Source organism: Electrona antarctica (assembly GCF_951216825.1).
Source record: "Electrona antarctica genome assembly, chromosome: 13".
NCBI lineage: Eukaryota > Metazoa > Chordata > Actinopteri > Myctophiformes > Myctophidae > Electrona > Electrona antarctica.
Window position 1 is genome coordinate 11,987,047 of NC_136794.1, and position 16,630 is coordinate 12,003,676.

Genomic DNA, 16,630 nt, shown 5'->3' on the forward strand with positions numbered 1-16,630 from the left:
CACAGCACATCACAATTAAATGTGAGCTTGTAGACCTGCTATTTTAGATTGTGAAATCTTTTGATTTTTTTTACCTGACATGCCCAACATAGGCATACAAGGTTGAAAGTGATTCCTGTTTACATGCTATACAATAGAATGTATTGTATACTATAGCATTAATGACTGAAGTTGCCCCCTCATCACTTCATCAGCGACATAGCAGTTGCTTTAGTACAGTTTCCAGTGGTTGTGAACTTTTAACCCTCTAAAAATCAATGGTTCTCAACCTGTGGGTTAAGTTCAACAGCATGTCACTTGTCACTTAGATCAATTTATCCTTTTAATGCTTCATGCTTACAAGACTTCATTGGTGGTTCATACTGTAGCTATTCCTGCTTCTGACTGTATTTATTTACGTATGTATTTAATGATGATCCTATATTGGCATCATACTTGTTCATTTGCATTGATTGTCTTATTTCTTGTATTTAAAATTTGTATTATTTTATTTAAGAAAACCTACAGTATGTAGGGTTTGAGATGGTGGAAGAGCATTTTGTGTACAGTCAGTACAGTACAGTATGTCCCTGATTGTTCTGTGTTGGTGGATTGTTTTCTTGTTGTATGTTTGTCCTAAGGACGAAGGACCCCCTCAGATACAAGTTGCTGCAACTCAAGGGGCTTATAGTGAAATTAAAAAAAGAGAAAAAAAAGAAAAATAAAATCCATCCCCAGATGATTAACCAACCCATTTAGACCTCAGGGTTCCCACACATTTTTACCAATGAATTTCCAAAACATTTCCAAAACCTTTCCAGGATATATATTTAAACCAATTTCCAGACCTATATAACAATCATTCAGCGCAATAATGCAATGCCCAAAGACAGGCAGTGTGCAACAATGAAGCATACAAGAATATAGAATATAGGCTATAGGTATAATTCTGTTCCAAATTTTGTGCCAACTATATTGCAACACCACCTATCCTAGCTGGGCATAGCTTGTAGATCTGTTATTTTTGTCACATCCGGTACACATTAGCTATAGACTGCAATCACGCTGCGTGTTCGGCAAAAAACGACTTATGTGTTATGTTACATAGGCCTATTTCGTGTAATATTATACCTGTTTTGGAAAATGTTTTTATTAACTAAGATCAATGGCCAAAAACAATGCATATCCAAATACTTTTTCTAGGACCTTTGATAAATTCCAGGACTGGAAATGATTTTTCTAATTTCAAAATGTATTTCCAGGAATTTCATGACCGTGGGAACCCTGAGACCTGTTGTAACCTATACGTTGTTATACCTTTCAATCCTGGAGCTACCTCTGTGTCTAGTTGTTGCTATAGGCCTACATAAATAAATAAAAAATACAAATAAAAAAGAAGGCGTTTTTAGAATCGGCCTCAGGTCTAAATGGGTTAATGTGCAACATTGTTTTCTCCCTCAACAGTAAACACACCAATATACCTGAGAATGCTCTAGATGCTCACAATGCCATACTATACTGCCTCAACTACTATACTGCCTCAACTACTATACTGCCTCAACTACTATACTGCCTCAACTACTATACTGCCTCAACTACTATACTGCCTCAACTACTATACTGCCTCAACTACTATACTGCCTCAACTACTATACTGCCTCAACTACTATACTGCCTCAACTACTATACTGCCTCAACTACTATACTGCCTCAACTACTATACTGCCTCAACTACTATACTGCCTCAACTACTATACTGCCTCAACTACTATACTGCCTCAACTACTATACTGCCTCAACTACTATACTGCCTCAACTACTATACTGCCTCAACTACTATACTGCCTCAACTACTATACTGCCTCAACTACTATACTGCCTCAACTACTATACTGCCTCAACTACTATACTGCCTCAATACTATACTGCCTCAATACTATACTGCCTCAATACTATACTGCCTCAACTACTATACTGCCTCAACTACTATACTGCCTCAATACTATACTGCCTCAACTACTATACTGCCTCAACTACTATACTGCCTCAATACTATACTGCCTCAACTACTATACTGCCTCAATACTATACTGCCTCAACTACTATACTGCCTCAACTACTATACTGCCTCAATACTATACTGCCTCAACTACTATACTGCCTCAACTACTATACTGCCTCAACTACTATACTGCCTCAATACTATACTGCCTCAACTACTATACTGCCTCAACTACTATACTGCCTCAACTACTATACTGCCTCAACTACTATACTGCCTCAATACTATACTGCCTCAACTACTATACTGCCTCAACTACTATACTGCCTCAATACTATACTGCCTCAACTACTATACTGCCTCAACTACTATACTGCCTCAATACTATACTGCCTCAACTACTATACTGCCTCAACTACTATACTGCCTCAATACTATACTGCCTCAACTACTATACTGCCTCAACTACTATACTGCCTCAACTACTATACTGCCTCAACTACTATACTGCCTCAACTACTATACTGCCTCAACTACTATACTGCCTCAACTCCTCCAATGCCAAAAAACTTCACATATCCCTTTCTCTCAAAATGTGTGCTGTGTACATGCTATACATGCTGTAATTGCAACTGTGAAATGGTGTCTTATAAACCCATGAGGGTTGGGCACAAGGTGTGCATGACACGAAAATAAATAAACAATCAATCAAAAATCAATCATATACAAAACATCCAATCAGAGTCATACACTGTAATATTCCAACTATTTTACCTAATTCAAACAATAGCCTGAATAGAAAATGTCCATGTAAACAGCATTTTCTGATTAATACGTGGAGTAATTTTTCAAGGTATAGTTGGATTATTGAAGGGGATTTCATACATACATGTATTATTTTTGCAGCATTATGCAACACATATTGCTCCTTGACAACACATGTTCTACCTCCCAGCTTGAAATCTTGCTGTAACAGAGAGGACTTCTGTTGCACATCTAATGTAACCCTCATTAATGGACCCATCGCTAAGCCTCACCAACTCCACTCTCAAGCTGTATGCTTTCACCGGGACCATATGCAGACCACGTACGCCGTACGGCCATCTTACCATGTGGCAATGTGCTAACAAGGTGCAACTTCCCATTGGCAGCCCATTCAGGAAAAGTCCTATCTCAACTCACCAACATTGCAGCTGTACAGAAAGCTTGAATTATTCTCTTTCTATCCTCAAAGTGTTTGTTTCATAAAAATCCACTGTAGACATGTTATGAGTTACTTTCTGTCCTTGCAGGTGATTATTTTTCCAAGTGTTGCAGTTTGGAAGTGCTCGTTAGATATCACTCAACTGCCCTGCGTACCACCTGTTTTGAATTTGCACATAATGCAGGAGGCAGCAGGACATTGCTTTACTGAAAACGAGTGCTTCCAAACTCTGATGGCAAGATGGCCGCGGCCTGCAAATGGTATGTTAAATGATGGGATTTCTCCGTATAAATAATCAATCATTTCATTAGCAAGAGACAATCCAAAATGTCTTCTAAATCTAGCAACAAGTCCTGCAGCATAAGCTATGCACTGGGAAAAAATGTGCATGCCATTATTTCAATAAACTAGAAATAAGAGAAAATGTTAGAGGGAGAAACAGTATCCAACTCAATCAACTTTAACATCTGACAGGAGTTTTCATGTAATGCACGGTAAGACTACGGTGATTAGTATTATTACCATGACCTGGGTGGGTGAGTCGCGTCATTTTCCAGACGTTAAGTTCATCAACACAGCCATGCAAAATAACACTGACAGCTATGATGAGGTGATGGAAGCTTGCCAGCATATGCCAGCAACTATTTGGAATGGCATTGGACAATCGCTTGTTTTGGGGTGAGGTTTAGCGAAGGGTCCATTGTACAATATTTGCACAGCATATGGGCACTTTAGGTATTGGCACTTTATTCATTTGCACAGTTTTATTTTGCACAGATTTTATTGTTGATTGAATACATTTTTAGCTGAATATTTTGAATTGTGTTTTGTGTCTTTGTTGAGCTGGCCACTCAGCTAATTAGTTCCACCTGTGTGGGCAGCCATGAACTCTGACACTTAAAAATAATCATCTTCAAGGAATTTCTTGACAGGAATAGCTCATAACATACAGTGGATTTTGTTTTTAATGAAACAAACACTTTGCAGATAGAAAGAGGATAATTCAAGCTTTTCGTACAGCTGCAATGTTGGTGAGTTTGACGTTGTTTAATACAATCAGATAGGACATTTCTGTTTAGATGATTGGTCTGTCAATGGGAAATTGCCCTAGTTACCACCTTGTTGACAAGATGGACGCGGTCTGCATATGGTCAATAGATAAGTGTAATGTTGAGTGACGATTGGAAGCTTAACAGATTTATGCTATTCTGTCCAGTATAATTGGGGCTGGACCAAGTCAGGATAGCTTGTGATGTGCTTTAGTCAGAGTTGCTTATGGTTTGTTGTAGTAGTGAGGAAGGAGTACTGTACTTGTGGGGGTTAAGATATATTTATTTATGTATTTATTGTATGCTTTATCCAGGTTTAGAATACACCTCAGAGTGGTAGTCCACACTGGCTCATTGCTATAGAGCGTTGCAGTCCCGCCCCCTACCAGGGCCCAGGAAATGATTCTCCGTTCATTTTCCTCATAGACATTTCAGAAAGTATTTATTTAAAGACGTTTACGCCGCGGACAAAGCCAACTCTTGTCGTGACAAATCATGACAACAAACACAATTTTTCGGGCCAAACAAAGAATTAGAAAGTAGAAAAAAACGGCAGGTTACAACACTTTTTTTGTTGTTTTTGTTTGGTCCAAAATATTGTGTGTGTTGTCATGATTTGTCACGACTCGAGTTGGCTTCGTACAACGCTTAAAAGGTCTTTAAATAAATACTTTTTCTCATTTCCTGGGCCTGGCGTCGTCATGGAAGGGGGCGGGACTGCGACGCTCTATAGGCTGAGCATAAAAGGCTGCCACTTTGCCAGTTGAGTTGATTTGAGTCTGTTGAGGGTGAATTAAGAGCTACATGTGGTGTTCTTGTCCTGTTTTGTATTTTCTATGGTGAATAAATACACCTTCTGTTTGCAACCTACAAGACTTATAGGCCTCTGTACTAATTCCAGAAGAACTGAGGGACACAGCCAGGAATGAGTTATCACAACGTGTCCAAAGCGTGTCCTACGCAAAAGGCCCCCGTTATATTAATGTAAGGAAGTTAAAGCCTGAGTTATACTTGGTTGCGTGCTGTGTCGCACACAGGAAATAGCAGATGTTGTATGGCTATTTGCAGTGCGCAACACCAGCGAGCTGCAAAGTATATACAACACCCATATAAGAGGACCCTGAGGCACGTTTTGTCCAACATGGCAATGAGGGAGGCCCGTCTCGACTCTGTCTACCTCAGAGTTCCCCAGTGATGGATCGAGATTTACAGGAGAAGAGGTTCAGTCAGGCATTTATTTAGCCTCCTCTTTGTCCTTTCATGTCAAAGGTCTTCCTTTATCGGGTGTTGGTATTTAGCACCCTATGCCTATTAGGCTATAGGCAGCCAGTAGAAGCTGTTCTTAATGCCAGATCATGGGCAATCACATATCACAGTCTTAACTATAGAACAATGTCTATGGAGAGCTGTTTTATTTAATGGCTGAATGTTACAATTTTTATTCTCCATTAAAAAAAGAAAACTTTGCCTACATACTGTAGGTAGCTTATTGTGGGGCCAGCAATGTTTCACAACACTCGGAGATTAACTGCTCACAGAAATCGGCCTGTTATAGCGCCACCATGAGCCTGATTTTAAAAAATCAGTATGAATAACATTAAAAAATTAGTTTAGCAATAATTGGCCACCTGAAACATTTGGGGCAGAGGTTTGTTTCAGTTTCACGCTGATCGGTCTAACGGAACCGGAGATTAGCTGCTCATAGACGGATGACACATGCGTGCGCACGCACACACACACACACACACACACACACACAAGGACGGACGGACGGGGGCAAAAACGTAGCCTCAGCCACGCTGAGACAATTACACATACCATGTAGACATGTCAAGATATGTAATTATGGCTCAATATAAGACATATCAGATGACATGACTAAATCAAATATTGCAAATTCTACTACATTTGGTGAGCTGCAACCTGGCTTGAGAATATTCGGGGAGCCGTGGCATACAACCACAATACAATCCCTCCTTTCTTTACATACTGTACCATATTCCCTCTGGTTTGAGGACTTCAGGAGTTTGTGGTTATGAGAGTGTGTGCAGACATTATGCTGTGCTTCCCATGCAGGTGATGGCAGGCTTGCACGCACGGTCCCACGCACATACTATTATTTTATTTTTCCTCTTATTTTTAATGAGTGTTAACTTCCCTCTACGCTTAACTATAACTGCGGTTCATGCTTACTGGGGTGCCAGTGCTATATCAACTGAATTTCCTTCAGGATAAATACAGGTCTGTCTGTGTATCTACAGTACCTGTACCAGTATCAACACACACACACGCACACGCGCACGCGCACGCGCACACGCACACACACACACACACACGCACACTCACAATCATTCACTCTTGGACAAGTGCTGTCCAGAGGCAATACACAATCACGACTATGCAAACCGATTACAATAATTGTAATCGTCTTGCAATTGTCGTAATCGCGATAATTACAATATTATTTTCACTCTCACTCTCTCGCTCACACACGTCACAGACAGACAGACTTTCACACGGAGGGTAATGCACGGCATTGATGGAGGGATTGGCATGTGTGAGAACTTCTGAGTAGTAATGAAAACAAGGTCAAATGCAAGCCGTGCAATGCCAAGTTGTCCTATCACAAATCAACAACAATGCACACGCATTTGAAGCATCCAACACAGATGCCTAAAGAGAGTTCACAACAGCTGTCCAACCGTATGGTTGCGTCACGCGTCACGAGGTGAAAACACAGCGCCATATCACATAAGAAGTATACACGGAAAACATGGCCCTGTCCCATAAAGCGTACAAAAGCTTAAAGGAGCACCCATCTTCATGCAATTGGTTCTTATGAATGCTCATAAGATGGCAGCATTTCTGCCTACTCACTCTGTGTCTCAGAGGAGGGCCGCGGACAGTTCTGAAACCTGTCTACTCGCTTTTTGTCTCAGAGGAGGGCTGTGGACAGTTCTGAAACCTGTCTACTGCACTCTGTGTCTCAGAGGAGGGCTGTGGACAGTTCTGAAACCTGTCTACTCGCTTTGTGTCTCAGAGGAGGGCTGTGGACAGTTCTGAAACCTGTCTACTCACTCTGTGTCTCAGAGGAGGGCCGTGGACAGTTCTGAAACCTGTCTACTCACTCTGTGTCTCAACGTGCCTATCAGTGACATCAGTGGACTTATAATCAGCATTTGTGATGACCTTACTGTAGTGAAGATGAGATTGAAAATGGGTGAAGTCAAGTGTTCCTTTAATCAACTGCCCCAAAGACAGTACTTATATTTTTGATTGATTGCAGGCCAGCTGAGCCAATCAACATTATGAAGGATTATTCTGACCCGGGCCATTAATAATAGAATAATGTGTCGTTGTGCATGCATGGCACACCAAAAGTACAACGTTTAAGGCGAAGGGCAAGACTCACCGAGTATACCCTTGGTGAGTAGGATTAACTGAGGCAGTGCCAATTTCTCTGTGAATTATATTGCTCATTAGCTGAAGCAAATGACAGGATTGCTGCAGTGGCTATGAACTATAGTGTGGCGTGTGCATGTGTTTCGAGCTGTTGGATGCACAATCTTTGCTGTGCAGGCACGCACTGTTATGTACTCGTTTCTCATTCATCTGTTTTAGTCATCAGATCATCATCAAACATAACACCTATAAATAGTCTGTCCGTCCGTCTGTCCGTCCGCCCGTCGTTAAGAAAAGTACCCTAAAAGAAAGTGGACCAATACAGACCATAACAGAAGAACTGTACTGCACTGTATGTGTTCACTATTTGAGGGTGATTGTAATTGTTAAGGCAAACACATCAACACAACAACACAACACATCGCTGCGTGCCCCGGCTGTTGGAGCCAAAGTGCAACTCCTCCAACTGTTGCAGCCATATGTTGTGTCAATAACATCTCATTCATACCAAGTTTAGATGCACAATAGGTGGGCTGCATGTGTATGCTATATACTGTATATAAATACCCCCTGCCCACCTCACATACTGTATGGGTTTCTGTTTCCACGCACGCACGCACGCACACACGCACGCACGCACGCACGCACGCACACACGCACACACGCACGCACACACACCATACAACCAGTAACACGCCCTGAGGGCAAGAAGCGACCGCGTGCACGTATCTGCCTGGGTGGTGGCAGACGGCAGACTCCTGGCGCTTTGGCATGGGGGGTCAGATCAACATATGGAATGAATCCTGTACTGGCCATATATGGAGCGTGTCTTGAGTGTACAGGGTTTGATGAGGTCAGATCAACATATGGAATGTCAGAACAGGAAGGACGGGTGGGGAATGATCAACATACAGTATGGAATGTCAGAACAGGTCAGCGCCATATATGGAGATCTAAGGGTTTGAGGTCATATGTAGAGTTGCTAGCCGGCTCCATATATGCAGATAGATGATGATCCAGTCTTCTCCATGTATGGTTATCCAGGGTTAGATTAGGTCAGTGTCGTGATCTTCATATATGGAGATGGCCTTAAATGGTGGCGTGACATGTCACGAGGCGTGTTGTCACGAGGCGTGACCATATGTGGAGGTGTGATGTCACGAGGTGTGACCATATATGGAGGCATGGGGTGACTAAAATCAGTGGCTGTGGCTCAGGAGGTAGAGCAGGTCGTCCGATGATCCATGGGTCGGCGGTTCGAATCCCGGCTCCTCCTGTCCACATGTTGAAGTGTCCTTGGGCAAGACACTGAACCCTACATTGCCTCCAATGAGTCGTTCGGTGCTAGCTTGCCACCATTGGTGTGCGAATGTGGGAAGTGAGGACGCAGGTGTCGACTGTTCGCTTCTTCACCTCCTAATGTATGAATGAATTAACCATTGTAAAGCGCTTTGAGCACTTGGAAAAGCGCTATAACAATGCAATTCATTATCAAATCCTCAGTTTTCATTTGTAACTCAGAGAGTATATAATGGAACCAAATGGAACCTTTACGGATGCATTCGGTTACATTTGTGCACTCTCTGACTTACACGATGACGAGGACTATAAACTGCCCAGCGTAGCGAGGTGTTTACATGGCCGCACTGCTGGTGCGTGACTGAGTGGAAGCATTGCTGGGACGCTGGTGTGGTGGTCTCTGGGGGGGGGGGGGGGGGGGGGGTGTCAGGGACTGGGAGACAGATCTCTGGGGGGGTGGGCAGGGACTGGGAGACAGATCTCTGGTGGGGGGGGGGGGGGGCAGGGACTGGAAGACAGATCTCTGGTGGGCAGGGACTGGGAGACAGATCTCTGGTGGGGGGGGGGGGGGGGGTTCAGGGACTGGGAAACAGATCTCTGGGGGGGTGGGCAGGGACTGGGAGACAGATCTCTGGGGGGGGGGGGGGGGGTGGGCAGGGACTGGGAGACAGATCTCTGGTGGGGGGGGGGTCAGGGACTGGGAGACAGATCTCTGGGGGGGTGGGCAGGGACTGGGAGACAGATCTCTGGTGTGTGTGGGGGGGGGGGTGGGCAGGGACTGGGAGACAGATCTCTGGTGGGGGGGGGCAGGGACTGGGAGACAGATCTCTGGGGGGGTGGGCAGGGACTGGGAGACAGATCTATGGGGGGGGGGGGGCAGGGACTAGGAGACAGATCTCTGGTGGGGGGGGGGGTGGGCAGGGACTGGGAGACAGATCTCTGGGGGGGGGGGGTGGGCAGGGACTGGGAGACAGATCTCTGGTGGGGGTGGGGGGCAGGGACTGGGAGACAGATCTCTGGGGGGGGGGGGGTGGGCAGGGACTGGGAGACAGATCTCTGGTGGGGGTGGGGGGCAGGGACTGGGAGACAGATCTCTGGTGGGGGGGGGGGGTGTCAGGGACTGGGAGACGGATCTCTGGGGGGGTGGGCAGGGACTGGGAGACCGATCTCTGGGGGGGTGGGCAGGGACTGGGAGTCAGAACAGGTCAGCGCCATATATGGAGATCTAAGGGTTTGAGGTCATATGTAGAGTTGCTAGCCGGCTCCATATATGCAGATAGATGATGATCCAGTCTTCTCCATGTATGGTTATCCAGGGTTAGATTAGGTCAGTGTCGTGATCTTCATATATGGAGATGGCCTTAAATGGTGGCGTGACATGTCACGAGGCGTGTTGTCACGAGGCGTGACCATATGTGGAGGTGTGATGTCACGAGGTGTGACCATATATGGAGGCATGGGGTGACTAAAATCAGTGGCTGTGGCTCAGGAGGTAGAGCAGGTCGTCCGATGATCCATGGGTCGGCGGTTCGAATCCCGGCTCCTCCTGTCCACATGTTGAAGTGTCCTTGGGCAAGACACTGAACCCTACATTGCCTCCAATGAGTCGTTCGGTGCTAGCTTGCCACCATTGGTGTGCGAATGTGGGAAGTGAGGACGCAGGTGTCGACTGTTCGCTTCTTCACCTCCTAATGTATGAATGAATTAACCATTGTAAAGCGCTTTGAGCACTTGGAAAAGCGCTATAACAATGCAATTCATTATCAAATCCTCAGTTTTCATTTGTAACTCAGAGAGTATATAATGGAACCAAATGGAACCTTTACGGATGCATTCGGTTACATTTGTGCACTCTCTGACTTACACGATGACGAGGACTATAAACTGCCCAGCGTAGCGAGGTGTTTACATGGCCGCACTGCTGGTGCGTGACTGAGTGGAAGCATTGCTGGGACGCTGGTGTGGTGGTCTCTGGGGGGGGGGGGGGGGGGGGGTGTCAGGGACTGGGAGACAGATCTCTGGGGGGGTGGGCAGGGACTGGGAGACAGATCTCTGGTGGGGGGGGGGGGGCAGGGACTGGAAGACAGATCTCTGGTGGGCAGGGACTGGGAGACAGATCTCTGGTGGGGGGGGGGGGGGGGGGTTCAGGGACTGGGAAACAGATCTCTGGGGGGGTGGGCAGGGACTGGGAGACAGATCTCTGGGGGGGGGGGGGGGGGGGGGGCAGGGACTGGGAGACAGATCTCTGGTGGGGGGGGGGTCAGGGACTGGGAGACAGATCTCTGGGGGGGTGGGCAGGGACTGGGAGACAGATCTCTGGTGTGTGTGGGGGGGGGGTGGGCAGGGACTGGGAGACAGATCTCTGGTGGGGGGGGGCAGGGACTGGGAGACAGATCTCTGGGGGGGTGGGCAGGGACTGGGAGACAGATCTATGGGGGGGGGGGGCAGGGACTAGGAGACAGATCTCTGGTGGGGGGGGGGGGTGGGCAGGGACTGGGAGACAGATCTCTGGGGGGGGGGGGTGGGCAGGGACTGGGAGACAGATCTCTGGTGGGGGTGGGGGGCAGGGACTGGGAGACAGATCTCTGGGGGGGGGGGGGGTGGGCAGGGACTGGGAGACAGATCTCTGGTGGGGGTGGGGGGCAGGGACTGGGAGACAGATCTCTGGTGGGGGGGGGGGGGTGTCAGGGACTGGGAGACGGATCTCTGGGGGGGTGGGCAGGGACTGGGAGACCGATCTCTGGGGGGGTGGGCAGGGACTGGGAGACAGATCTCTGGGGGGGTGGTCTCTTGGGGGGGGGGGGGGGGGCAGGGACTGGGAGACAGATCTCTGGAGGGATCTTCCACTTTGCCTCCCAGGACGGACCCCGCATGGCAGCTGAGTCCACAGTTGTTGCCCGTGGGACAGCCAGGCAGGCCTTAGCTGTCTGCATAGGGCGGCGGAGGCAGCCCCCCCCCCCAACCCCCCACCACCCCACGCCGACAGGCCAGACACCATAAACAGGTGCACGGAATGACATCAGACGAGGAGAGGAGTCAGGAGGACTGGCAGGTATAGCAGTGCGTCACTGAGTCTGCAAAATATGTTTTGTGCTTTTATAGATCGATGCTCATGAATATCTTTCTCCTCTTCCCTCTGCTCTCCCCCCCCCCCGCCCCTCGACTTTCTCCGTGTCATTAGTATTCATTATTCGCTCTCGCTCTACCTCTACGTCTGTACCTCTCTCTGCCCAGAGGTTACGTCATTGCTTTCTGTTTGTCGCCTCCCCTCCTCCATCTCACCTCCCTCCATTGTTTCACCAGCTTTTAATAAACTAAAGGGCAGATTCCTGACGGGAGAGCGGGAGGGGGATACACGCACGCACACACATATGCACACACGCGCACACGCACGCGCACACACGCACACGCACACACATATGCACACACACACACACACACACACACACACACACACACACACACACACACACACACACACACACACACACACACACACACAGACCTGCTACCCCAACACAACACACACACCGCTTGGCATACCAAGTACCAAGCTGACCACTGTCAATGTGTGCTGGCGCCAAACCCCCAAAACACACGCATGCATTCGCACACACGCATGCATTCGCACACACACACACACACACACACACACACACACACACACACACACACACACACACACACACACACACACACACACACACACACACACCCCGTCTCTCTCCTTCTGCTGTTATTTAAGCCTAACCTACATAATACTTTGTCACATGGCGCGTTGCTCACCAAAAATAACAGATTTTCTGTTGATTCGGGCGAGCGACACCGTCGTGCAGTGAAGTATATAAACGAGGCTTCACGCTCTCCACACGCCAGCCTACTAAAAGCTAAGCTCCTCACTAAATATACCCCGCCTGGTAAAGATAAGACAAACAGCGTGGATTTGAGGGCAGTCCGCAGCCAATGATAGGCAGCCATGTGAGCCAGGGCTAAGCTTATGTTAGCTTTACAATTTGGGCTTCTCAGAAACACAGAGAGAGAGAGAGAGAGAGAGAGAGAGAGAGAGAGAGAAAGCACACAGATGACATACACACACATAGTATGTTCCACATTTCTGCATTATAAGTTGTGAGTCTGTGCATTTCTTCTACTTATATATACCTCTCTGTCTGCCTGTGATGTCTATACCGTGTGTCTGACCTGTTCACATCATGGCATTAACCTTGCTTTGATGCTCAGACCACCTCATCTCCATAGCTCAGTTGTTAAGTCTCTCTGACACACACACACACACACGCACACCCACACGCACGTGTGAGTATGCACACACACTTTTCCAATTAAGCCCTGCCACCAAATCTCCTCTCCTCTCTTACGCCACTCTGCACTGCTCTATATCCACCATCAGAATAGATGACAGGAGGGGGAACACATTGACCCCGAGAGCTATTTCTTAACTTATACACTCCGTCACACAATGGCGTCACTCTCTGAAAATAGCAGATCTACAAGCCCACACTGTCATGAGGTATAGTCAAGCCTCCATTATTAGGTTATAACCACACAGAGCTATATACACAGCCCTATAGCATGTAAGAATCAAGGAGGGGATTCAGGCTTTTCTTTTCTTCTTGTTTTTTTATCAGACTGGAGCAGGTTTTCCTTTGGGGCATGGCTATGGCGCAGATATCTGTCACATGCTCGTCTGGCAGAGCGGTGCTAAAGACGTGTATACGTGGTCGGTGGCCCTATGCGGTGCGTGCGGAGCATCCATTTGTCAGGAGCAGCATTCCTGCGCTGCTGAGACACTGTGAACTGCCTATCGCAGTTTCAACACCCACCAAATAAATACACGCACAGCGGCCTCTATGTGAGCGAGACGGGAGAATATGAGAACAGATGCACACAGACATGCGGGTTGACGCACACACGCACGCACGCACGCACGCACGCACGCACGCACGCACGCACGCACGCACTTGAAACAAACCTCCTTCCACCTCAATCCACTGTCTTTTTCCCCCCCTAAACAATACAAGGGTGATCACACTTTAGTTTTTTTGCTTGTTTCTGTTTCTCATCTGTTGTCACTGGCTTCTATAGTGGAGATATCTGGACAGGGATGTCTGCATCACTTGGTCTCTCTCTCTCTCTCTCTCTCTCTCTCTCTCACTCCCTCCTTCTCTGTGTCAAGAACTCTGTCACTGGCACCTCCTCCAGGTCTCCTTGACTCCATCTCACACATCTCAATTTCATTCTGTTTCTTCTATTTATTGTTTCCTTTGGTCCGTCCTCTTATGGATTTTATCGTTCCAACCTCCCAACTCCAAACTCCAACCTCCCCCACGCTCTCTCTCTCTCTCTCTCTCTCTCTCTCTCTCTCTCTCTCTCTCTCTCTTTCGTTATCCAGAAACTCGTTACACTCACTTCATTTTTCACTTGAACACCTTCTCTCTATCCTCTTCCGTCTATATTGCCATCCACCCTCTCTCCCTCACAGACAGAAAGACACACACGCACGCACACACGCACGCACACACACAGACACAGACGCACGCTCTTTTTCTCCTGCAGTTGGATGGAGGTGGTGCTCGTCTCTCACTTCTACCTACCACAGAGTCCATTACATCTGTCATCATCTCCTTCCAGCATAAACCATCAGCCTCAGGGTCCAACAGAACAGAACAGCCCCCCTCGTACACTGACGCACATACACACATGCCTCCATGCGTCCATACACACACACACACGCCTGCAGTTATCAACGCAGTTACTAACCCGTGCATTTATACGTGTTCATATAGGCACAGGCATGCACAGTGCACGTCTATATCTCTCATACACAACGCGCGCACGCACGCACGCACGCACGCACGCACGCACGCACGCACGCACGCACGCACGCACGCACGCACGCACACACACACACGCACACACACACACACACACAGCGTATGCTCTTAATCTCTGTTTCATCCAAAGGCTCTGTCTTTCCAAACTGGCTGTCAGACCATCATTACTAGAAGTCTACCACAGCCAACACAAACACTTTGCCTTTCTTCTACACATTGTGTCACACTGTTCTGTCTTAATCACAACCACTTGCAGCTGAGAAAATACCTTCAGTGAAGGAGGAAGGTGTGCGGATGACAAGCATGGTCAGGTGGACCCTTCTAGATGAGCAGAACTCAAAACTCAGCACTACTCTCACTGCTTAGATGACAAATATGACATGATAGTATTAGCTGCCACATGCTCTCATATTCATCTCTATTCAAATATTAACATTATCCCCGTCACAACCTATGAATCTTGAGCGTGCAACATGCCCGAATAAAATAATTACATCCAGCCGAATAAAACGTTGGGATGATGTCAGCCTCAAAGCAACACATGGTCTACAGAATAACCGCGGTGACGAGTGACCGCAATACATTTTGAGGAAAAAAAAGAAGAAATAAAAAGAGAAAAAAAATACAAATATCCCAGCAAACAGGTGTGCGCACAGTAATATCCAGAAGGTTCATTTAACTCTGCCAGTGTCAAAGGTGACCCGCACGCAGCACCCCACGGCGTGAGCTAAATGAGCACCCTGGGTTTGACTGTGTCCCGAGCCCCCTCGTCCAGGTGCACTGATCCTTGCATGGGTGGTTGGAGTCAAGAGGAGAAGATGCAGGGTTCCTGAGGTCCTACCTTGAGCAACTCCGCACAGCAAGATGACCAGTTGGAGACGGACGGTCGTCGCCCAGCAGCCCCGGCCGGGGGGGAGGGAGGGGGGGGGGGGGGGAGTGAGGGAGGGAGGGGGGGGGAGTCTGCACGCGCACTCACAGACACATTGTATAGCACCGGATAGCCCCCCTCTCTGCTCAAACTCTTGTTTTCTCCAAAGCCTCTTGTCTCTGTCTGTGTATACCTTCACTCACACACGTGCACTGCTGTGTACTGACTGATTGTCTGAGCTCTGCTCTCCCTTCCTCTGTCTTGCTCTGTTTCACGCACCCCCTCCTCTCTCTCTCTCTCTCTCTCTCTCTCTCTCTCCCTCTCTCTCTCCACTAAACTCTATACTCTCTTTCACAGTACTCTCTCTGTATCTCTCTTTTCCCCTCCCCTCCCCTCCCCTTCCTCTCTCTGTCTCACACAGTCCCACTCCCTCTATTTAAGAGGAGGAAACTCGCTAGAAAACAGAGAAGGCTGAATGCATTGCCTCTTTGCCTCTGAGGATGGCTGTCGGATGTGAATCGTGACACAGCAGTCATATATCATGGACACGCACACACACAAACACGCACGCACGCACACGCACGCATTAATGTCCTATCCGTCATGCGCACACATACATATACACACACAGACACACACGCACACACCTTTGTGTGTGGACACACAGACTCACACAGACAGACACACACATTCTTATTTTCTATATTCTGTCTGTCTCTCGCCCTCACATGGACACGCGCGCATGCACGCACAAAGTCACGCACACAGTCGCGCACACTCTCTCTCTCACACACACACACACACACACACACACACACACACACACACACACACACACACACACACACAGTCACACACACACACACACACACACGCACACAAACACCAGCTGACGCAGTGACACGCTCCACAGCAGCAAATGGGAATTCCAGCCCTGCACTCTCTGCTCGCACCATCAGGACGAGAGCTGACCAA

At 47.6% G+C, this 16,630-nt stretch overlaps 1 protein-coding gene across 1 annotated transcript in view; it reads right to left on the reverse strand.

The window, feature by feature from the left end:
• The window catches only part of ndp (norrin cystine knot growth factor NDP), a 31,575-nt gene extending 15,718 nt beyond the window's left edge, over positions 1-15,857 (reverse strand). Inside the window, exon 1 of the mRNA XM_079518337.1 lies at positions 15,629-15,857. The gene's annotated coding sequence lies outside the window, so the exon portion shown is untranslated. The remainder of the gene's footprint in view (positions 1-15,628) is intronic.
• Positions 15,858-16,630: the final 773 nt, after the last annotated feature.